This window comes from Pleurodeles waltl, chromosome 7, assembly GCF_031143425.1.
Source record: "Pleurodeles waltl isolate 20211129_DDA chromosome 7, aPleWal1.hap1.20221129, whole genome shotgun sequence".
NCBI lineage: Eukaryota > Metazoa > Chordata > Amphibia > Caudata > Salamandridae > Pleurodeles > Pleurodeles waltl.
The window spans coordinates 1,159,949,714-1,159,975,887 of NC_090446.1; positions in this window are offsets into that span (position 1 = coordinate 1,159,949,714).

Genomic DNA, 26,174 nt, shown 5'->3' on the forward strand with positions numbered 1-26,174 from the left:
AGGTTGAGCATGAGGAGGCTGTGAAGCAGCTGTTGATGGGGTGTCTGATGTTCAGTGCCTGGAGCTCCTTGGTGGTGTAGTGCTGGGAGATGGGAGGACCAGCTGGGGAGCTGTGAGTGGCCTAATGGGTGAGGTACTTCTCAACGAGATGACGCTGCGGCCTCCATTATATGTCATGGGGGGAGGAAGGGGCCACAGTGGCAGTCAGGAGGTATTGTCAGGGGCATCAGCAGATGTAATCAGACTCAGGAATGCAGGCGGAGCTGTCGTAATCAAGCTCAGGAATGCCTGTGGAGCTGTCATGATCAAGCTCAGGAATGCAGGCGAAGCTGTGACAATCAGGCACAGGAATGGGGGCAGAGCTGTCACAATCAGGTTCAGTAATGCGGGAGGAGCTGTCCGCGGCAGGCAGCAGGACCATAAAGCCGCTGGGGAGCTGTAACTGGCCCAATGGGTCAGGCACTTCTCACTGAGACCACGCTGGGGCCTCCATTATATGTCCTGGGAGGTGGGAGGAGCCAGGGTGGGAGGTGGGAGTGACAGTGGCACGAAGGAGGCATCTGTAGGGGCATCAGCAGATACAATCAGGCTCAGCAGACGCAAACAGGCTCAGGAATGCAGACGGAGATGTTGCAATAAGGTCCAGGAATGTTGGCAGACTATCAGCAGCAGGCAGGAGGGCCATGAAGAGGGTGTGGAGCTTTGACTGGCCCAATGGCCATTGCTCTTTTACTTATCATATGAAATTGCGTTTTCTTTTTTCAAGCAGTTATCCTGTGATTAACATGTTTTCATTTTCAGTATCAAGGCCAGGCAATGTTTTTACTATGATCACTCCTTGGATAGAGGATTTTTAAATGGAATAGCTCGTCCTTTGCTACTGTTATGGATTTAATAACTACTCAATAACATTAACATTGAAATGTATTTGTGTACTTACCTGCCTATTCAGTAACATTAAAATTGAAATTGATTTATGTACTGCACTGGTAGAAGCGTACAGACGTGTATGATATGAATAGGACAGGTACGGATATGGTCACCCTAGCAATGGTCATTAGTGATTCAAAATCCTACTGGCTACTAATTGAATTCCATGGCTTTGATACAGAACTCTCCTGGGCTAACAGTACTTCAGTTTGCACTACAAAGAAGTGTCATTTTGACACATTGCTTTGGCTTAATATACACCAGGATGTAAGAGGTAATGTATGGACTCTATGTTCTGCGACTAGTAGTACTCCACAGAAAGAGGCTGTATTGCTTATGCTGGCTATGTCATATGTTGGCACTTGGAAGTGAAAAAACAACAGTCAATATGTTCGTTCATGCTGATTGAAATCTATCCTACATCATTCCCTCCATAGTACATGTGCTGTCGAGGTGCTGCATATAGGGATTATGACCGACATGTTGGAGGGTAATGTAATGTGCTTTGTGGTAATAGCAAAGACCGTACCTTGAATACACAAGAGGCAAGGTGGCAGTGTCACACCAAATGGTTGCTACGGTGGCGGCTGCCCTACACACACATCCTATGCACAGTGTTCATTGGGGAACATGCCTAGGAATACCCAGTGGTTGTTATGAAGATGTGGCTACCTGGATTAGAATGCACTCTGCAGCAATTGCTTCCCCAAAAGGTTTAGGGGCAAACTTTGAATTTCATTACACACTTGAAAATGCCAGGAGTCCACAGGACTGGATATAAGCAGGACCATCTTACTTTATCCAGTGTTCACCTCTTGATTCACTGAAGCTCTGTACTGTGGATACAGGACTGGACCAGAGACAGAGTCCATGACTGTCTTCCTTTTAGGAGTTAGAACTAATTGGTTAAGACTGTGAAGCTGAGCCTTGCTAAGAAGGAGATAGTCTGGTTTGCATTCTGAGAACCTGCCTTGCACTACCAGAGTTTGAGATCCTTTGTGCCTGTGCTGTTATGAGATGCTTAACACTGGTAAATCTGACCAAGACCAAAGACAATGCGGGCCGGCTCTACCAACCCAACCCACTCGAAGAACTGCTGGTACAAAGCTGACGTGTGACAGTGTGAGAGACAACCTAAGAGGTGCTTCATATTCCTTATGAGCTCCTGCATTTTACAAGCATGAGGTCAACTTGTAACCCAGCCAGGAGCACCATGTGAGGAGCCTAACATTGTTTTTAGCCCAATAGCCCTTACTGAGTCAGTGCCAACCACTTAACCTGAGCCCATTGCTAGCGCTGTCACAGGCTAACTCAACAACCCTTAGCCTGCATGTACCACTGAAGGACAAAGCACCAGCAAATGTGGTTTCTTGCCTCAAATGACGTCCCAGAGCACAAACGGTGATAGGAAAATGTTTCTTAATATCCTAACGTTATTAAATATGCTTATTTAGTAATTAATACAAATTCTATTCCTTTTTTTATTAAAAAAAAGGCCAACAATGTTCAGCCAATATAGCTATTGTGAGTGATGCTTGTGCTGCCTGAACAAGAACCCATCCCCGAGTAATTATTGACTTGTAATCCCAGTATCCTATGAAATCCAAAGACTAAAAATTGGGCCCTATGCATTTCAGTGGGCTTCCAGTCGTATCTGGTTTCTGAATTTCAAGTGAAAGCAGCAACACTTATTACAAGGATTGCCTCTCTGCCTCTTTTCTTTATGCCTTCTCTTCTCCCTACCCTATTAATGCCTTTAATTTTCACTGCTTTCTATTCTACCCTCTTTGATTCCTCTCTTCCACCATCCGTGACTGCTTCCTTCCTTTCTGTGTCACTTTACATTTTTGTCTTTTTCGTTGATTTCCTATTTCCTTGTTTCTCCCATATCTTAAATTTCATTTAAATTGACATTATATTGCACTTACTAGCCCTGACGAGACATTACATTATTTTCCTTTCTTTGTTTGTTATATTCCTATTTCTCCCTACTCTTCTTTTTCTTCACATGATATGGCCAATGCTTAAACTCAAAATAAAAACATCATCAAAGGCAAAAATCTGTAAGAAAGTAGCTTGGCTTGCACTGAATTCAGGTTCCAGCCCACAGAGATCGAATGAAGGTCCTAGGTCCTTACCGTTTTTCAAACTCAAATAGCAATGTTATAAACAAGCCTTCAACATGTAAGAAGAAAGAGTGGCCACCAAATCAAGCACTCAAAGATCAGGGTATGCAGTTCATTTTTCTGATCCCTTAGTGGGGTAAAACCCTGATCCTAATAGTGGTAACAATCTACAGGTAAAAGACCCAGGCAAGGGATTCTCCAAGCTGGAAACAACTCCTTCCAAGAAGGACTGGGAATCACTGATACTCTTTATTTCAAACTTTTAAAAAAAGGGGAAAGGAAAATCAAAGATCTGCCCCCTTGACCGATCACGCCTCCTTCAAATATTTAAGGAAGTTCAGAGCTGCTCCTAGTGGGATTTGTCATGTCGGCGGGTAGCGACGTACTTTGAGGTATAATTCAACGCAGGCTTGCCCACACGCATTACTCGGGGAGCAGAGCAGGAGCTCCAGGCCCAAGGTATTGCAATTGTGGTGGGTCGGTTAGCAGATGTTGGTAATGGGTCTGCCAGTTTCTTGCAAGCATAGGTCCTGGTGTTGTGGACGGAGGATTGTCTGCAAAACCAGTGGAACTTCCTCTTTTGACCTTTCCTCTTTACAAAGACAATAAGCGAAAATATATGAGTTTGTGTCCACTTGAGGAGAGTGATTACAGTATCGGTCCCTAATGATCTGTTTTGTAAGTCCTCTCTGGGCTCACCCACCTTGGCTACTTTTCAACAAAGTCTCATGAGAATTAGAAGCGAGTTATGTTTTATGATTTTTTTCATAGGGCAAAGGGCAACTCTCCTGGAACGTCTGGGCTACAAGAATGTTCGAAATGTATTTCATTCTATTCTGAAAGATCGAAATTATCTATTTATCTTGGAGGAAACGTAATTGCAGGAAAGACCACACTGCAATGGATTTATTTGTTGTGTAAAAAGCACCGATCCAAAAATTCATGGCTGCCCTTCCAGGAGCAGCTTATTTTTGTCTCCGTTCTGTACGGGAAGGATGGGGTGACTGTCTGTACCACATGTGATTAGGTGTTGGCTTGTTATCAACATCCCTCCTAATCCCCTTGCATTTGAGGAAAATCTTAATAATCTTGAAAATTATCTGTATAATTGCAGTGTACGTTTTTTGCCCCCTTGCCTTATTTTTTCAGTTTATTTTAATTTTAAAATGTCATTGCACTCTCTGTTTAAACTCTATGGTGATTTATTAACTATATATGAAATCCCCACAGCATCTGCTGGAGTAGGGGTAACAAGTGGTAAAGCATGTTAGCCCCACACACCCCGATAAATGTATATGATCCATTTCTATCTGGTAGGGCGGTCAAAGCCACTTTTATCAATTCTACGAGTGTGTCAGCAATAGATTACACATGTACTAACTGAGCAATACAATTAAAAACTCGATTTAAAGGAGACCAATCTCCTTTTCAGTGACCATCGCCCTATGGAAATCTTTCTTAAGGGCCAATCCATTGTTGAAGATCTCAGCTGATTTAAGTTTATTTTACATCCGTAAACTTTGGGTCACGGTTTCTGTTGAAAATGTTCAATATTTGTATACCTTAGTCTTTGGCAGTGGCCTCTCACTCCCAGAAGCACTTTTATATAAAAAAAAGGTTGTTTATGTTGAAGGCGCAATTCAAACTTTGTAGAAGGAAAATGTGAATATAGTATGGCACTTCTCAGGGTGGTCCGAACGTCACTTGATGGGCGAGACATTGAACAGGATATGGCGTCATTTAGCAAAATGTAGCACTGACTAAATAAACCATGAATTAACAGTGCTATAAAGGAAGTACCTAAACTTAATAATACGAAAGAAGCACCTGTCTTCCGATCACCAATGGGAGTTAATAAATATAGCCATACTGGAGGGCAAGACTAAGGGCCAGATGTATGTATGCAGAATCGGGTCCTTTGCTACATGAAAATTGCATTTTGGCATGTACCAATGCTATTTTGTGATTCAGTAATTTATTTACAGAATCGCAAAATAGGTTTGCGAGTCGCTATTTGGAAGAGGCGTGCTGTGGGTGTCCCTTCCAAATAGCGAGTCGCAGTGATATGTAAGATTGTTTTGTGACTGTCAATGCAGTCGAAAAACAATCGCAGTTACACCAACTTCAAGTTGGGGGTAATCCATTCGTAAACGGCAAGGTGCTTTATTTAAAAAGCAGTCACAGACATAGGGGTCTGCTGTCCCCAGCAGGCCACCATCCCTATGAGTGCAGCCATTTCCCTTGGGGTCGCAAATTGTGACCTACCTCATGAATATTGATGAGGTAGGTCATTTGTGACCCCATTGGGAATCACTAAATGTGTCTGAGACAGATTAGTACATTTCATTTCGCGAGTTTCTAATTGTGAGTCGCAAAAAATCACAATTAGAGACTTGCAAAATGAAATAGTCATACTTTTGGCCCTAAATACTTCTGGTGATGGGACAACTCAGAAGCTACTATCTCCCCTTGTACCTTAGAGGCCCAGGTTAATGAATCACAGTGGGGGAGAGGGGTACATTTCCAAATTATTCAAAGGCTCACCACGATGCGCAGACCTCACTTTAGGGCCCAAATCAACAGCTCTTTCTCTGTTGATAATGACTCAAGAAACTGAGGTTGTTGCAGGCATAACAGATACAATGAAATATTCTCGTGCTTGCAGCCTTGACAGCACACCAGGAATCTGACGCATTTCCAGACTTCTAAATCTGGGAATACATCAGATTCCTTCGGGTTCCATGGGTGTTGTGTGGTAACACCCCAATCAACACCCAGGGAACGCCCCTTTCACAGAGTGCTATGCGTGAAAGGCATCCATATTTACGAGGTCATGAAAAGCCATGCAAGGTGGCTTTGTGTGCCTTTGTAAATATGGACTGGCACGCTGCGCCACTCGAGCATCAAAAAAATGACTCTCCTGTGCTTATTAGCAAAAACATGTGCCTGAGATTTTTATGTTCTTTATTAAAGAACATGGCGATTCCCACTATTTCTGTATAAATAATGAGAAGTCCTCAATACCATCTAGATTTTCTTTCATGTCGTATTGCTAAATTTGACAACACCTCTCAGTTTATATGTGGTGTTTAATTATGATAAATCAAAGAAAGTGAGAAAGGTAAAAACAATACTTGCAGAACTGCAAGAGTACTTAGTTTTTTGGCAGATAGGGCGTAATTGCTGTCCAAAAAATCAGTATATTACAAATCGGGGAGACCCAGGGGTTTTGGAGGATAATAAGATCCATTAATTAATCCAAAGATGTGTAGATACAGCGCTAATCAGGGCCACATTCAGGAATTCTTTGTATGAAGATTATGGCCCTCATTACAACCCTAGCGGTTGGTGATAAAGCGGCGGTGATACCGCCAACAGGCCGGTGGTAAAAAAAATGGGATCACGACCACAGCGGAAACCGCCAACATAGACAGCCACTTTAACACTCCGACCGCCACAGCGGTAGCAACAAACACTGCGGTGGTCACCGCCAACAGACAGCCGGAAGACAATGTACCGCCCACGATATTACAAGGCACCAATCCGCCAGCTTTTCTGGGGATGTACCAACGACATCAAAAGCACGGCGGAAACAGTACACTGAAGGGGAACCACTCACTTTCCAACACTCAACGAAGAACCAGGACGCCATGGAGCCTGAACTACAGGTCCTGCCGATGCTGGTGTATCTGCTATTACACCAGGAATATCAAAGATTGCGGCGGCGACCACGGTGAGTACTGCACCTGGCATACAGGGGAGGGGGGAGGAAAAAGAGAGTGACACACACGCAACATGCAACACGCAGCACACCCACCCCCACCCCCACCCTCACCCTCACCCACAACCCCATACAGACAAACACATGCAGCAACAGTACATGTACACCCCGTAACCCCCTGGAAGAACGCAAGGACAAAAGGAATTTAGTCAAATCAGTGATATTTAGAAAATGCAGATAAAGTTAACGATGGCAAACAACAATATATACAAATATTTACAATATGTACAGAGGGCCGTACACTGTCCTTTGCAAATGTCCGTGGCCCAGTGGTCCAACAAAAACATGGACAAAGCCCACACTTGACTCCTGCCTCAAAACGGAGAGAACACTGCAGGGGCATCAGGTCGAAAACACACAGGCACCTCAGGTGGAAGGGGGGGGCACCTCAGCTGGAAGATGGTACTATGCCACTGCTCCGTGAGGGGGCAAAATGCCTACAGTGATGTCCTGGGGAGTGCAAAGCCACAGTCTCTCAAGTGGGTGGTCTGCCCACTGCTTGGTCCTGGGGAGTGCACAGCCACTGTCCCTCAAGTAGGTGGTTTGCCCACTGCTTGGTCCTGGGGAGTGCAAAGCCACAGTCTCTTAAGTGGGTGGTCTGCCCACTGCTTGGTCCTGGGGAGTGCAAAGCCACAGTCTCACAAGTGGGTGACATGTTCCACTGGTTCTGGAGGGGGCCGTTTGCCCAGTCTGCTTCATCCTGCCAAGCATAGGGGGAGTGGATGCATATCTCCACTGGCTCTGGAGGGGGCCTTGTGCCCAGTCTGCTTCATCCTGCGAAGAATAGGGGGAGTGGATGCATATTTCCATTCATTCTGGAGGGGGCCTTGTGCTCAGTCTGCTTCATCCTGCCAAGGATAGGGGGAGTGGATGCATATCTCCACTGGTTCTGGAGGGGGCCTTGTGCCTAGTGATGCTGCACCTGGGATGTGGCAGTTACTATTCCGTCACCTGGGTGTCTGAGGCACGAGATGTGCAGGGAACAGGTAGCATGATACTCCATGGAGGCGGAGCCAGACTCCATCCTGCGGCAACTTTGGCTGCAAACTGCTGGTAGTGCCGGTGCTGGTGGTGGTGCTTCAAGTGGTGGGTGGAGGGTCCAGGCCGTCTCCTGCAGCCTTGGACGGCTGCCACCTGGGGATGCTGTTGATGACAGATGTAGTGGCACCGGCTGGGCATGTGGCGGTGCAGATGGTGGTGCCTGCGGCGGAGATGCTGCCGGTGCTGGCTGTATTGCAGGTGCTGGTAGTAGTGGAGGGAGACACCAGGCCGTCTCCAGCAGCCTCGGACGGCTGCCCACTGGGGATGATGCTGCTGACTGTTGTTGTAGCAGCGGCCGGGCAGATGGCGGTGCAGATGGTGGTGCTTGCTTTGGTGCTTTCCGTGGTACAAGGTTGCTGGGCTGTCAGGACTAATGGTGGTCACCAGTCCCTCACCTGGAGGCTCAGAGACCTGAAATGCCTTGCCTATAGTTTTATTGCCCTTCCCCACCTTGGCAGATGCTGCTGGGACCTTGGCACTGGCAGACGCAGTTTTGGAGGAGGCCTTGCTGGGTGGGTCGTGCGTCTTGTCCGTGCTGCATGCTGGCCCCTTCTTCACCTTGGCAGGTGGCGGAGTTGATTGGTCCTTTGCTTTGGTCGGTGGCACACTGCCAGCCCTGACGGGTGCCCCCTTTAATCCTCTGGGACTTGCAGGTACCACAGCGGACGTCGACTTGGTGGCTGAGGTGCTGACCTGGGATCTTGACACCCTGGCCCTAGGGGAAGGACAGGGGGAGGCGTAGGGAAGAGGTCAATGTTAGCCAGGAAAAGTTTTTTAGACACACTGGGACGGGAAGATGGAGGGTGTTTAGGAGTGGAGGAAGAAGGAGTGGTTGTAGGAGGTGTACGTCTGCTGAGTTTGGGCGAAGGTGCATGGGCTGGATGCTGTTGTGAGGTGGATGGCTATTGAGTGGTTGTGTGTCTGCATTTATGTACTTTGGGAGGAGGGCTCACAGACACACTGGGAAAGGACATCGGGGACGTGTGCATGGTTGTGGGGGTGGTGAATGCCCGTGAGGGGTGTGTAGTGATGGGAGTGCTGATGATAGAGGTAGTGGCTGATGATGTACTGCATGCAGGTGTGAGTGTAGACGCTACTGGGAGGGAGGTAGACAAAGAGGAGAAGGGGGACACAGTGGAGGGAGTGGATGTTGGTATGTTTGCATGGGTATGGTGCTTGTGTGAGTGCCTGTGAGATGATGTGTGATGCTTATGTTTTCCTGAGCTACTTTTGTGTGTTGATTTGTGTGCATGCTGGTCTGAAGGTGTGCTTGGGATAGGGTGAGGTAGGGGGGATTAGGTCTGGGTAGTGGAAGTTGGAGGGGGGAGGCTAGACACAGGGACAATGGCTGCCATCAGTGCTGAGGCCAGAGCCTGAAATGCTCTCTGTTGGGCCGCCACACCAGAATGAATGCCCTCCAGGTATGCATTTGTTTGTTGTAAATGCCTCTCGACACCCTGGATGGCATTCAGAATGGTTGACTGCCCAACAGAGAGGGATCTCAGGAGGTCAATGGCCTCCTCACTGAGGGCAGCAGGGCTGACTGGGGCAGGGCCTGAGGTGCCTGGGGCGCAGGAGATGTCCACCCTCCTGGGTGAGCGGGCACGGGAAACACGCTGAGGGGCTGCTGGGAGGGCAGTGCTGGTAGGGGGGGTTGCGGCTGTACCTGTTGATGGGGTGGGAACAGAGGTGTCCACCACCGCCAGGGAGCTTCCATCGGAGGAGGAGTCGCTGTCTGTGGTCTCCCCTCCTGTCCCCGTCATGGTGCTCCCCTCACCCTCTGTCTTTGGGGTGCCATGGATGTGGTGTGAGTGATATGTGTGAGGATGTGTGGGGTGATGTGTTGGGGTGTATGCTGTGATGTGCGTGAATGGTGTATGGGTGATGGTGGTCTGTGCCTCTGATTGAGTGGGTGCTCTTTGCTTGTCTCTCTGTACTTGGTCTCTTTTTTTCATAGAAAGGGTTGTGGGTAATGTGGGTGTGTGTTTTATAGTGGTATGAGTGTGAGGGTGTGTATTTTGAGCGTGGCGGTGTGTATCGCCAATGGTTTACCACGGTTGACTGACCGCTGTGTTGATTCGTGGGTCGTGATACTGTGGGCGTATTCCTGTTGGCGTAACGGTGTGGGTTTTGCTATCGCCAGTTTATCACTGACCTTTGGTATGGTGGACTTGTGTGGGTGTCTGTACTGTGGATATATTCTGTGTGTGGGTCATAATACCCGTGGCGGATTACCACCGCGGTCACTGTATGTTGGCGGCCGTCGGCACGGCGGTAGGCGGCATTTACCGCCAGGGTTGTAATGAAGGCCTATATCTGTTCATGAGTTTTTTTACAAATATTTCTATAAGATGAATTCTAGGAAATAAATATACCTGACATACAAACTAAGGCATTTGGCAATGACTTTTGTACCCAGTCCTTATACCATCTATTTCTTTTGAGTTGTATACATGCCACTAAAACAAAGCAAAACCTTGAGCAATGCCCTGTGTGCCCAGTACTTGTGCCAGCATTCATGCACTTTGAGCACTTGGTGTGGAAAATTGCCTTTGCTCATGCCCAGTACCCATGCTCACTGTACAAGCAGGGCATGGCATTTGGCTGTTCCCGGTGGCTGTAAAGGAATAGCATGCTTATGGCCATGCTCTGTACTGATGCCCACATTACCTACAGCCATGCCCTGCAGCAAATGGGTGCAGGTGGAAGACCATGCTATAGATCACCCAATTCTGTCTAGCAGTGAAAAAGAAGACCATGCGAATAGCTGTGCCAACAATAAATCTAGGGCATGGCTTGCTGCCATGTCACTTGGCCACTGGATACAGACCAGAGGACATTAATACACTGTGCTAAGTGCCTTCAGGGCATATCTGCTGGCCATGTCTTGGTGATACTGCAGGGGTGGGTATTGGTTGCACGGAATGGCTGTAGTCCACACTCTTTCAGTACAGAAGGTACAACTACTTAGTGTTGGGCCCAAAGCATTGCCCTGAACCTAGGTTGCTGCAAGACCATATATCATGCCCTGCGGGCACCATGGGCAGTGAACAAAGTATGTCACTTAAAATCGAAAACAAGTACTAAAAATGTTCATTAAATGGATGTTATGACTTTCTGTTAAGATCATATACTAACCAATAGCATAACCATTCTTAAACAGTGGTTATCATTGCTGCCATGGACCCTGATGGCAGTAAGGTTACTTTCCCCTGTACACTGGTTGACCAGTAAAATACAGCTGTAATTGGGTAAAGTGGGCTCCTAATATCCCTGGACCCAGGTGCCAATACACTTGATGCACTATTGGTAGCTACATCTCTGAGAGAGCCCCCTTCTCCTTGGTCTTGCAGATATGGTCCAGTGCTGAAAGGCCAAAGTAGAGCGAAGCCCCTTCCCTAGGCCTTGCAGCGCTGGCCCATGCCTATAATATCCATAGTAAAGGCACCAGTGGCAAACCAATGGTGCAATAGGGCCTGGTGCAAGCAAGGTAAGTTGACCCTCCCTCCATCCACAAGCTGGATAGTAAAATTTAACCTTCATTTGTGTGCACTGGGACCCTCACAACTCTGAGCTTGGTGCATGTGATCATGTTCTATAGGTTGTGTTTCAAAGGGACAGACACATTGTGAATCAGCTGTAGTTTTTTTATCTGTGTCACCAGCAGGCCTAAATGTAGGGTATTCCTCTAATTTTAGCATGTGGATATCAAGGCTGATGCTAGTGATAGCAAACAGATGTATTCACAGCAATTGTACAGAGAAGAGTGCTTGATGCATTTACACTCACAAGTTAGAGATATCCTCATTGGCTTTAACTGTAGATGTAAGTATGCACTACCACTCTCAGTAACTTGGGGCATATTTATGAGAAAGTCATGTAGTGCAGCAAGCCACCTTTCTGCACTGCATGGCAGGGAAAGGGCTGGAATGAGCCATATTCCTGCCTCTTCCCTGTGCTGGTGCCATTTTGACTGCCTAGCGCCAAAGCAGGCACGCATGCAGCATGGTGCAAGGGTGCCTGCATTGTAAGGATTCTTTTTGTGCAGGAATGTTTACCTGCAGAATATAGCACACATAGTAAGAAGAAGAAACACGGAGAAATAAGGATATTTCTCCTGGTTACCCCTCACCTAGGGAGGCATAGCATTTTGGCACATTCCCAGGTCTACCACTTTTGGTAAATCTAGAAATGTATCAAAATCCATGGTTGTTGCACGCCTCCCTGGGGTAGAGTAATGCAATGCACTGATTTGTGCTGCATTGCATTACTCTGGATTTATCAAGCCACTCTGGCCCACGCAAGGTGGCCTTGCAGGGCTTGATGCATCACATTTTGGAGTTGCACATGCACCATGTTGTGTGGTGCAACAGCAAAGCAAATCCCTCATAAATACGGCCCAAGATATTTGCAGAGACATTATAGGCTGTGGCCGTTACACTAAGAAGCAATAGAACTTTCAACATCTAGAGAAGATTGTGAACAATAAAAAGGCTGCATTTTCCATCTCAGGGAGCATATTTGGAAACGTGCAAATATTTGTGGCTTTAATGACGTCAGATATGATGACATTGGTGAAGTCATAGGAATCTCTAGGGTTTTGGCACACTGAAATGGTAACTGATCTTAGTAGATAACCATAATATTTCTTAATGAAAGATTTTCTGAGCAAATATTTGTGGATTCTTTGGCGATCCATGTTAATAACTTCCAAGATTTTACCTGTTGTCTTATGTTACAATTACAATACTGTCCCAGTTCGTCTTTTTCTGGCCTGTCCTGTGATTTTTCCACTCAAATATTCAACAATATGTGAATACATTGGAGAGGATGTTCACCAATTAAACCCCAAGGCTCTGTTGGTTATGTGGTGCCCCCAGAGTCCACCTCTTCGCTAGTCAAGAGTGGTTACTGCTTCCTTATACTAGGCTATGGAGAGGCTGGGCGATGGGTGATAGATGATACTAGTGCAGGCTCTTTGCCTGTGCCCCTGCTGGGGAAGTGGCCTACCATCCCTCCCGGGTAAGAGGGCTCCTGTTCCCCCCTACCAGGAGTTATTTATTCTGCCCACAATGTGTATGAACTGTCTGTTGCTTGTGTGGCATGTTTCATGTTTGTTATTTAGGATGTCCTATATAGGGTGCAGTGAATGCCTGTCCAACATGTTTGATCTCTTTTAGATTATCCTTTTCCAGCATATGGAGATTGCAACCTGCATGCTGTATGTTGCAGGACCCTTAGCTTAGAAGACCAGCAGATGCTTAATGTGCTGGCAGCAATACAATGACATCATATCAGCCACGCATTAATGCTAGCAATGATCAGTAGAAACCATATTATCAATGTTAAGACATACTTTCAATACTCCCAGTCAGTACTGAATTTCTAGCAGTAAGGTAACAGTGTCTCATACTCCTGAATTAATGTGCCTCCTACTATTATCTCATAGTACTATCCTTGATTAAATAGGAGGGTCAATATTCAGGAAAACACGAGAAGACTGTTTAGGATTCCTCAAAAGTCTTGCCTGGGAACCCGGTCAGTTTCGTTACGCCACTGCTTTATTTCAGTTTGATTCATGTCAGTTTTGGTAATAAAAAAGATACATGATAAAAAAAACAGACATTTTGCACCCACCTTCATTTTATCATCAGCTGTTTTTAAAAATGAGCCAAGTACCGAACTGCAAATGCTCACAATTCACCCCCAAAAGATAAAGTTTCGTGAGCCCCTCCAATTTAAAGTCTGTTGCATCCCCGCTAACCGGCGTGTTCTTTGGGTAAAAGGAGTACCGCCGAAAAGGGAGTGTGTCAGGAAACAAATCATACGGTTTTGTTGTTTTTATTTCTTTGTACATAAGACCGAAATAATAGTCAATTAAAAATAGGTTATCGCGATTGCCACTGGTTGCTGGGATACCTGTTACCTGAAAATTAGATAGCAACCTTGGTGAGGCAGTATTTCATCCTTGTGGAGAATACACGCCCTTCGAAGGCTGCTGCCCTCTTTCCGCTTAGTGTTTTGCTTAACTATAATCAGGGTAAGGAGGTGGGCTTGATGTGTACATTCTCTATTTTCTACTCCACCACTAAACAATATTCTATGCGGGCGGGAAGTAAGGAGTAAACCACGGCTATTTTGTACAGTTCGAGTGGCAGTTTCCTGTTTGCGCACCAGCACGGCCGAGAGAGGGCTCTGGTCATTGTCTGCCTAGAAAGGGATGTTAAACATAACTGCACGGCATAGAAACATGAATGAAAGGGCTGCAGCAATAATTACCCATGAAGTACTCGCCTTGTTTATAAAGGCTTTGACTTTCCACGACCGCCTGAAGCCTTGTGCTTCTTAACTCCTTCCACCCTCCTTGAGAGCGTCCGTTCCGCATGTACCGCGATCTGGAAGCAGCCTGATGATAGGCCTGAGGAGCTAGTATTCATTCGGAAGGGACACTCAGGCAAAATTCATCCGCCTTCTTACAAGTACCAGAGGCTGTAATGCACTTATTATATAGAAGACGCTTGTGGAAGAGTATTTCCTCCCCCAGACTCTAAATAAGGCACTTTGGGGGTCATTACAACATTGGCGGTAAAAGCCGCTTACCACCGTGCAGTAGACCGCCAACATACCGCCGTGACCGTGGAATTCCGCCACAGCTATTATGACCCACATGTCGGAATCCGACAAAATTCAGACACCCACACAAGTCCGCCACACCAAAGGTCAGTGATAAACTGGCGAAAACAAAAACCTCCACCGTCACGCCAACAGAAATACGCCCACACTATCACGACACACAAATCCACGTGGCGGTCTTTCAACCGCGGTATTCCATTGGCGGTACACACCGCCGCGCTCAAAATACACATACTCATACAAAACACCGCCACATTGGACAATTCAAAATACACACACCTGATACACATACACACACCACTCCCACACACCCATTACAATATAAAACACACACCCACATCACCCACAAACCCCTATGACCAAAATCACAGAGAGAAAGCCAGAGAGAGACACCAGCATCCACAAACTACCATCCACAGGCACTCAACACCATCACCCACACAACTTCCACGCACAAAACACCACACACCACTACATATCACCACACTTATCACCACACACACCACCCCACACATCACCTACACCACCCCATGGCACGGCAAAGACACCCCAGGTTCTCGGAGGAGGAGCTCAGGGTCATGGTGGAGGAAATTGTCTGGGTAGAGCAACAGCTATTTGGAGCACAGGTGCAGCACACCTCAATTGCAAGGAAGATGGAGCTATGGCGAAGAATAGTCGACAGGGTCAACTCAGTGGGACAACACCCAAGAAATCGGGACGACATCAGGAAGAGGTGGAACGACCTACGGGGGAAGGTGCGTTCCGTGGTCTCCAGACACCACCTGGCGGTGCAGCGGACTGGCGGCGGACCCCCACCTCCTCCCCCACAACTAACAACATGGGAGGAGCAGGTCTTGGCGATTCTGCATCCTGAGGGCCTCGCAGGAGTTGGCGGAGGAATGGACTCTGGTAAGTCAAACCTTTAACTACCATATCCCCCACCCTACCTGCATGCTATCACAGACCCCCACCCTCGCCCCCTCCCCTATCACTCCAACTCCTCACAAATGTACTAATATCTCAAACCACACATCCCAACACCAAGCCCAGCATGCAACACCAACGCATGGACACCCATCACTAAAGCATGCACACTGCACATACCCATACACCCCCTAAACCATTATCACACAAGCCCCCACACAGGAATGCTAGCACTGGGGTACACAGTCACCCACCCATTGCACACCATGACACACACAGATGCAATAATCATGCTTTTACACCCCTGCAGGACCACTACCCAACGTCACCAGACAGGAGGGTCCAGACATCTCCACCCCACCCACAGAAGAGGCCCACAGTGATGACAGCAGCTCTGTCCAACTGGATCCAGATGACCAGCCCAGACCATCGTGGGCCTCGGGACAGTCGGTTCCCCTCACACAGGCACAGGCCACCACAGACCTTCCACCCTGTGGTAACACCAGCGCAGCACCCGCTCAGTCGGCCCATACCTCCGTCCCCAGGACACGTCAATCAGCTGTGTGTCCACCACTACAGGGAACCCAGGATAACCCACCACCCCAACAACAACAGGGACCTGGGGGCAGTGGCAGTGGGCACACGGTCCAGGGGACGGAGGCACAGGAACACAGGGGAACTGGGAGGGCTGCTGTGCGACAGGGGGCGGACAGGCCAAGGGAACCCACTCTCCACAAGGCCCTCTCCTCCATCATGGGAGCATACCACCACTCCCAGGAGACGATGGCAACGGTCCTGGCCAAGTTTCAGGAGACCCAGCGCATGCAGGAGGAACAGTATTTGGGGTTCAGGGAGGAACTCAGAACCATCAGCTCCACCCTGGGCACCATCGTAGGGGTGCTGAAGGAAATACTCAACACCAGGAGGGACACTGTGGCACTCCATGGGGCCCCTGACACTAGCATGGACAATGAACTGCCTACCACCTCCGCCGGCACTAGTGGACAGGAGGCACTGCCACAGGACCACCACACCAGCACCCCACCCCCTGAAGATGGAGAACCACCCCGCAAGCGGTCCCTGAGATCCAGGAACAAGACAGAGCATGATGCCAAGACCCCGCCAAGAAATGAAACCACCCTGATTGTCAAGCCACTGTCCCACCTTGTCACCCTATCCATATTGGAACTGCCCCAGCTCCACTTCCTATGCCCATATGGGCAATGCACCTGTGAGATTAATAGACTGGACTCTGCCATGGACACTCCTCCGCCATCACCCCTCACCATTTAACTCCCCCCACCAATATTTTGTATGGAAATAAACACACCTAAAGCACCAAAATCTCTGGAGTCTGTCTGTGATTTAGAAATAGTGTATTTGCAATTACAGTGACAACATTTCCAGGAAATAGTAATGTCAACATACCAATGTCAGACAGCTCTAGTCCATGAGGAATCTAAGCAGATGACACACGTTGGAAACCACACCTGTGAAACCGTAAGGGAAAATGACAACTCAGTGACCATACACTGGGTGAAATCGACAGACAGGATAGAGGTAGAAGTGTAAAAGTACTTGTAGTAAGCAGGAATGTATTCTCACCTGTGTGTCACTGGAAATATTGCTGGATGACTGAGTCTCTGTTGTCAATGTCTTCTTCTTCTGCTTCCTCCTCATCACTGTCCACAGGCTCCACAGCTGCCACAACACCGCCATCTGGACCATCCTCCTGCAGAAAAGGCACCTGTCGTCGCAAAGCCAAGTTGTGAAGCATACAGCAGGCCACGATGATCTGGCACACCTTCTTTGGTGGGTAGAATAGGGATCCACCTGTCATATGGAGGCACCTGAACCTGGCCTTCAGGAGGCCGAAGGTGCGTTCGATCACCCTCCTAGTCCGCCCATGGGCCTCATTGTAGCGTTCCTCTGCCCTGGTCCTGGGTTTCCTCACTGGGGTCAGTAGCCATGACAGGTTGGGGTAATCAGAGTCCCCTAATAGCCACACCCGGTGCCTCTGGAGTTGACCCATCACATAAGGGATGCTGCTATTCCGCAGGATGTAGGCGTCATGCACAGAGCCAGGGAACATGGCATTCACATGGGAGATGTACTGGTCTGCCAAACATACCATCTGTACATTCATGGAATGATAACTCTTCCGGTTCCTGTACACCTGTTCACTCCTGTGGGGGGGGACCAAAGCTCCATGGGTCCCATCAATGGCACCTATGATGTTAGGGATATGTCCCATGGCTTAGAAGTCACCTTTCACTGTAGGGAAGTCCTCCACCTGAGGGAAAACGATGTAGCTCCGCATGTGTTTCAGCAGGGCAGACAACACTCTGGACAACACGTTGGAAAACATAGGCTGGGACATCCCTGATGCCTGATGCCGTGGCCACAGTTGTTTGAAAAGACCCACTTGCAAGGAAATGGAGCACTGATAGCACCTGCACTTGAGGGGGGATTCCAGTGGGATGGCGGATTGCTGACATAAGGTCAGGCTCCAACTGGGTACACAGTTCCTGGATTGTGTCACGGTCAAACCTGTAGGTGATGATCAAACTTCTTTCCTCCAGGTCCACCAGCGGTCGGTACACCAGAGGATGCCGCCATCTCCTCACATGTCCCTGCGGACGGTGCCTATGAAGGACAACAGCGAGCACAGAGTCAAACAACTCAGAGGTATGTACCCACAGTCTACACAGAACACCATTCATACACAAAATGTGGCCTGTATGGTGTTGTGAGACTAAGCCTAGGTATGTGTGACGCAGTTGGTAATTAGGCCATGTGGGCCCCTGAAATGGCGGCTGCCTGACCTGTAAAGTGGGACAATGGGATGTGAGGTAACTGTGCTGACGTTGTACACCATCGCGGTAGGCGGTCGAAGACAGCGGCGCAAAGCTGCATTGGTTAACATTGGACCCTATGGGTCCCAGTAGCCAATGACGATGTACGCCGGCGGTGATGGTACGCACCGCCGCGGACGTGACCGCCATTTTCTAACTGTTGAATCACTCGATACCTGATCTTCGACAGGAGAGGCCCTACACTGCAAGTGCTGCTGTGACCTCAGTCTGGAAGAGACAATGGCTCGTGCGTCTGGGGAAAGGGCCCTTGCCTTCACTGCAGTGGAGTTGGAGAAGCTCGTCGACGGGGTCCTCCCCCAGTACGCGCTACTCTACGGTCCTCCAGACCAACAGGTAAGTACACAGGGAGCAGGTTGTATGGGCTATGCCTGTGTGGAGAGGGCTGGTTGTAAGAAAGAAGGGGGCAGAGTTCTGCGTGCATGAAAGACTGTGAATGCATGTGCCACATGGCAAGGGTAGGGATGTGGGCCACTCACTTTGACGGTGCAGTTGGTAATGACTTCTCTTCTTCCCCTGTACATTTCATGTAGGTCAGCGCCCACCAGAAGAAGGATATTTGGCGTGCCATCGCCAAGGACGTCCGGACCCTGGGGGTCCACCACAGACGGAGCACCCACTGCCGGAAAAGATAGGAGGATATTCGCCGCTGGAGCAAGAAGACGGCGGAGGCTCAGCTGGAGATGGCCTCCCTACGTGGGAGGGGTGCCTGTCGAACCATGACCCCCCCTGATGTTCCGGATCCTGGCGGTGGCCTACCCGCAGTTGGATGGGCGCTTGAGGGCATCACAGCAGACACAAGGGGGTTAGTACACTATCATTCAGCTGACTTTGCGCGCAGTGAAGGTGTCTGGGTGGGGGAGGAGGGCTGTGGGTTCTCCTAGGCCAGGGTGAGTTCCGTAGGCTAAGCCCATTCGTAAGGCATGGCCCTGTGGCCCCCCACCCCACCTCTGTAGAGTGCCAAGTACAGCTATTCATGCACCTGTGTCATCTATGTGTGCAGATGTCGTCCATAGCCTTGTAGGCCATTTCCCAGGAATTGCATCTGTAGAGCCCAACAGCGAGACGTAGAGCAGGGGGCTGCTGTGTCTGTATTGTCCGCCAACAATAGCGATAAGCCATGCACTCAACCTGTCTTTCTTCTGTCGTCCCCCCCCTTTTTATGGTCTCCCTGTTCTTGTGTGCATTAGCATCATCAGGCAGAGGTACAGTGGCACTGGAGCACGAGGGAGCTGCATCCCACATGGGCATGGAGGCCCACACTACGGACTCAGAATACACCAGTGGGACGGAGGGCGAGGGGAGCACCAGCGGTCACAGGATCTTCAACCAGCGACACGGACTCATCCTCCGATGGGAGCTCCCTTGTGGTGGCGGCAACATCTGTGCCCCCCACTTCTACAGGTACAGCCGCCACCCCCCCCCTACCAGTACAGTCCTCCCAGCAGCCCCTCAGCGTGTTCTCCGTGCCCGCTCACCCAGGAGGGTGGGCATCACCTTCGACCCAGGCACCTCAGCCCCTGCCCCTGTCACCTCTGCTGCCCTCAGTGAGGAGGCCATTGACCTCCTCAGGTCACTCACTGTTGGGCAGTCTACCATTTTGAATGCCATCCAGGGTGTAGAAAGGGAGTTGCAACACACAAATGCATTCCTGGAGGGCAATCATTCTGGTCAGGCTGCCCTTCATCGAACCGTTCAGACTCTGGTCTGAGCACTGATGGCAGCCATTGTCCATGTGTCTAGCCTCCCCCCTCCAACTTCCTCCACCCAGACCCAATCCCCTGTACCTCTGCCTATCCCAAGCACACCATCAGACCAGCCTGCACACACCTCACCACACAAGGGAAGCTCAGGCAAACATAAGCACCACACATCCCACAGGCACTCACGCAAGCATCACACACATACAGACACACCAACATCCACTGCCTCCACTGTGTCCCCCTCGTCATCGTCTCCCTTCTCCCTCCCAGTCTCGTCTACACTCACACCTGCATGCACTACCACTACAGCCACTACTTCCCGCATCAGCACACCCACCACCACACCCCGCTCACGTGCACTCACCATCCCCACTACCATTTACACGTCCCCTGTGTCCTCTCCCAGTGTGTCTGTGACGCCCCCTCCGAAGATACACAAACGCAGGCACATACCCACTCAACAGCCATCCACCTCACGACAGCCTCCAGCGCATGCACCTGCACCCAAATCCACAAAAGTGACACCTCCTACAACCACCACCTCTTCCTCCCCTCCCAAACCCCCTCCAGCTACCCATCCCAGTGTCTCCAAACAACTTTTCCTGTCCACCCTTAACCTATTTCCCACCAACCCCCGTCCAACTCATAGGTCCCGTACTAGCACCTCAGCCAAAAAATCTCCAGGACCGGTGGTGCCTGTTGTTACAGGTATGGGGAGTGCACTGGCACCAGGGCAGCCAGTGTGGCACGGAGCCACAGCACAGCCAGTCCCCCCCCTGTGAAGCACCAGAAGCTGGACAGTGCCCGGCGGGAGAGGGGGAAGACTCCAGCCAGCCAAGCCACTCACAGGGGTCCCGGGGGGAGTGTGGACTCAGCTGTGACTCCTCCCAAGGTGGGGAAGGGGCAGAAGAAACCTCCAAAGTCTGGGAGGAGCAGCACAGCGGAGAAGACCGCCATCATCCCCGCTGCCCAGGAGGCCACCGCCAGCCCCATCATCACTGCCCAGGAGGCCACCGCCAGCCCCATCGTCACTGCCCAGGAGGCCACCGCCAGCCCCAGCCCAGCTGGCCAGGAGGGCCCCGCAAGCCACAGCCCAGCTGACCCATGAAGCACCGCCAGCCACAGCCCAGCTTGGCAATGACGGGCCACCATGGCAAGGACTGCTGAACAGGACAAAGAACGCCATGGCAAGGACCGCTGAACAGGGCAAAGACCACCATGGCAAGCACCGCTGAACAGGCCAAGCACTGCTGAACAGGGCAAAGACCGCCATGGCAAGGACCGCTGAACAGGCCAAGGACCGCTGAACAGGGCAAAGACCGCCATGGCAAGCACCGCTGAACAGGGCAAAGACCGCTATGGAAAGCACCGCTAGCCCATTTGCTGCAGGGGCAGTGACGCAACTGGGACCGTCACGGGGTGAGTGCTGCACTCTGGGCACCAGTCCCCCTCCAGAACCAGTGGAGACCTGCATCCACTCCGTCTGTCCTTGGCAGGATGAAGCACTCTGGGCACCAGTCCCCCTCCAGAACCAGTGGAGACCTGCATCCACTCCGTCTGTCCTGCACAGGATGAAGCACTCTGGGCACCAGTCCCCCTCCAGAACCAGTGGAGACATGCATCCACTTGAGAGACTGTGGCTTTGCACTCCCCAGGATGGTACAGTGGGCAAACCACCCACTGGAGAGACTTGAGAGACTGTGGCTTTGCACTCCCCAGGATGGTACAGTGGGCAACCCACCACTGTAGAGACTTGAGAGACTGTGGCTTTGCACTCCCCAGGATGGTACAGTGGGCAACCCACCCACTGTAGAGACTTGAGAGACTGTGGCTTTGCACTCCCCAGGATGGTACAGTGGGCAACCCAACCACTGTAGAGGCTTGAGAGACTGTGGCTTTGCACTCCCTAGGATGGTACAGTCGGCAAGCCACCCACTGTAGAGACTTGTGAGACTGTGGCTTTGCACTCCCCAGGATGGTACAGTGGGCAACCCACCCACTGTAGAGACTTGAGAGACTGTGGCTTTGCACTCCCCAGGATACATCAATGGACATGGAGCCCCCTCGTGGATCTGGCGTTGTGCACTCATCCGGCTGAGGTGCCCCCCTTCCCTTCCCTTCCCCCTGAGGTTCCTGTTGTATTTCTATCTGATGCCCCAGCAGTGTTCTCTCCGTCATGTTCGGGTATCTTGTGTGGGCCTCAACCATGCATTTTGGGCCCAGTGGTCCACGGACTATGAATGGTGCAAAACCTGCACTACTAATCGTGGTGTATATTTTGTTTATTATGTATATATATATATATGTATATTTTTGCTTACTGTATTTTGATATATTACAATAGTTACACTCATTTCCTTTTGTCTTTGCATTCTTCCGGGGGGGTTGGGGGGTGTTACTGTAATGTATAGATAAGCATTGGTGTGTGTGTTGTAGTGGGTGAGGGTCGGGGTGGGGGTTGGTGTGTTGAGTGTGTGTGTCCCTGTGTTTTTGCCTCCCCCCTCCCCTATGTCGTAGGTGCAGTACTCACCGTGGTCTTCGCCGCCGGCGTTGATGCTCCTCGTAGAAGAGCAGGAAGACTAGCGCTGGGAGAATATGAAGTCCCGGCTCCATGGTGCCCTCCTTCCTCGTGGAGTGTGTAGAAGTGAGCGTTTTCCCTTCGAAATGGCTGTTTCCGCCGTGTTTTTATCCGCGGTAAATCCGCCCCGGAAAAGGTGGCGGATTGGCCTGTCATAATAGCGTGGGCGGTACATTGTCTCCCGCCTGTCTGTTGGCGGTGACCGCCGCGCTGTTTGTTTGTACCGCCGTGGCGGTCTGAGTGTTAAAGTGGCTGTCTTTGTTGGCGGTTTCCGCCACGGTCGTAATTGCAAAATTTTTACTGCCAGCCTGTTGGCGGTCTTACCGCCGCTTTAACACCGTCCGCCAGGGTTGTAATGACCAGCTTTATTTTGACTCTGGTAACAGTGAAACTGCTCAAATATGTCAGGGTCCCCTTTCACAGGTATTACTGCACCAGTTAGCAGATAGGCGGAGACACTCTGCTCTCTGATCATGTCTGGCGATGTGAACTCCAAGAAAGATCATCATAGAAATGTCGATTGATACAAGGAATGGATGACAGTTGTGTGGAACTGAAAGTGTACCCCCACTTTGGCACACATTCCCACTGCCCATATGTACGGGTACCAGCATTGACAGACACGTAATGTTTCTGCCAAAATGTTTCTCCCCCAAAATAGGCACTTCTATGGCCGAGTTCTGATACATTGATGTAATCCTATGCCACCCTGTTGGACCCTCCTACGTATAATAATGACCTTCAATTTCCCACTTGGTGGACCGTGTGAGTCTAACATGACAGGTGGACAGTCTGCTGACCAAACTCAAGTGGGGTCGTAAGTTTGGCCTGGCTTGATGGTTGCTGTGTATAGTGATATCAGATAGATAATGGTCTGATGAATGTCCAATGCCTCTTTGGGTATAAGTGGTGGTGGGCCTTAAGTTACAAAACTACCTCCACCAATTCAGTAAAATGATTGGAGGTACTGGAGAGAAAGAGATATATTTAATTAGTAGTTGCAGCCCAAGTATCTTTAGCCTCACAAATATAAAAAAGATAAATAATTTTGTCAAATATTGGCTCTCAGAAGATAGGAAAGGGAAACTTTTGAAATAGAGATGTACCCAAGGCACAAGGAACACTGTAGAAACTATGGCCCATATTTATACTTTTTTAGCACCACATTTGCGCCACTTTTTGATGCAAAAACGGCACTAACTTACGAAATACAATTGTGTTTTGCAAGTTTGTGCCACTTTTGCATAAAAAAATGATGCTAATGCGGTGCTAAAAAAGTATAAATATGGGCCTATGTACCCTTGCTTCAATAACCAGAGCCTAGCCAGGATGCAACAGAACTGGAGCAGACACCGCAGGAACGTTTGAAGAGTTGCATACAAGTGAGCTGGATAGATGGAACGCTTTGCCCACTACAGTTCTCGAGTGAGACCAAATGGCCTCCTAGGACTAAAAACAGACAAGATGAGACTTCTCTAAATTCTCCAGTAGTCTATGTAATGCCAACAGCTGAATGACACAAGCATTCTCCACAACCAAAGCCTGTGATAGAGGCATGGGCAACCAAATGTAGAGGTATAATACATTTTCAGACCTTCCAAGTGAAGAGAACCAACAAAGGGCTTTGTTGAACACTCTGTGGTGCATCTTCAGGGAAACAGGAAGTATGACAAACTGAAAATGTAACTCATATACATTGAACCTTAGAAACTTGCAGCAAGTGCTGGGCAGTAGAACATGGAATTACTCTTCGTAGCTCTCCAGTGACTCTGGTTACTCGTTAGGACAGACCATCAGTATTACCTATGCCTCTTCACCATCTTGCATGGTAAACTAGAGATCCACATATTCAAATCTTTCAGGTCCACCACAAATCTGAACCCCAAGGTAACCTCTGAAGACAATCAAATAGAACCTGTAGCTCTTCTCAGCATGTGGAACTGGGAAAATGGCATTCCTGGACTGCAGCTCATTTAACCCTGTTCTACAGCTGACATCTTAACAAGATTCCCAGATGAAGTAGTGACTCAGAATCCGGAGAAAGGGAGATTATTTTGATGCTGCAACCTTGAGAAATCACACTCAGAACCCAGAGATCCATCATCAAACTTTCTCAACCACCAGAGTGTCCAGTGGTGTACCAGTACTCCAGTCAGTCTAAAGGAGGTTTCCAGTCTTCCTGTAGATGAAAATTAAACTTCCCTCTCCTAGCAAGTGGAACATAAAATGGTTTGAACGATGCAGTTGATTTGAATAAAGAGAAACCAGACATATTCTTATCCGTGTCTTCTGGAAGTCAGAGTGGGACTGGAAAGGATGTCAAATGGCATATACAGTATAACATTCTTCTGATTGGCATCAGCTGTGAAGAACCATCCATTAAAAGCCACAGCCTAATTAGTCTGCTTGCTCTTCCATTCTGTCAGCACCCTTGAGCAGCCAGGCCAGTCAGCCTCCTCCTGCATCAGGTCATATAGAGTTGATAAGGTCTTATTGAGCAATTTCACACTATAACTTGACACCTGTCTGCAACGCCAGCAAGAAACTTACACACAACTCTTGGAGTGCAGTCTTCAACCTACAGTCAACTGGATCTCTAGGAAACCTGTTCTCCACTGACATGGACGGTCTCCCAACCAGATTCGGAAGCATAACATCCTTCAGATTCAGATCTTTATGTACAGCTGGGTATAGCTTTAACATAAACTTTGGAAAATAGAGCATCTACAGATCCTTCCTTTCCAAGAACACATACCACATTGATCGAAATAGAGGCCACCATGAAGTTGAAGAAGAAGCTTGTCAGTAGCATGGCAGCCTCCATGATCTACAATTATGCTTCCAAGGAACTGCTTGATTTATGCGGTCACAGCCACCTAATTTCTGGGGAAATGCAAACCACACACAGGTTGCACCATTGCCAAAATATCAATCTCAGGCTTACAGTGGGAGCTGAAAGTCTAAAAAGTCATGACTCTAACACCATTGAAGCCCACAAACAGTGGTTTCTATGCTAACCGAAAGGAAATTACAAGCAAAGGATCAATAAACCCAGTTGTGGACCCACCACCTTCCAGCATGTAACACAAAAGGAAAACTTACAACTTTCCAATAGAAAGATGAAGTACAGAATGTGACATGGGTAGGTGCCTCCTTTATGAGCTCTCACATGAATGGGGAGGCTTGAAGCAAAGTCTCGCCAGAAAGAACCAAAGTCTTAAAGGGTTTTACTTGAGGTGAATGCCCTTCATGAATGGTACTAGAAAGAGGAAAGGAGAGGTAATAAAATCCCTTGGGAGAGTAGGTGAGTGCCTGAAGCGGTGTGGTTAAGTGATTTTAAAGGCAGATTGTTACAGTATGTATGATCAGGTTGTGAGAGTCCTCTGAGGAGCAGAAGTGGGCACCTCCTTCAGTGTGGGGCTGGATTTCAGCGATAATAGGAAGAAAAGCGCAAGAAATGTCATCATTATGGAAATCAGAAAATGGACACAGTTCCTTTAAAAACTTGGCATGATTCTGAGGAACACTGGAAGAGCCAGTTTTCAGCTAACTCTAAGCCAACCATGAGCAAATTGCCTAGAATGA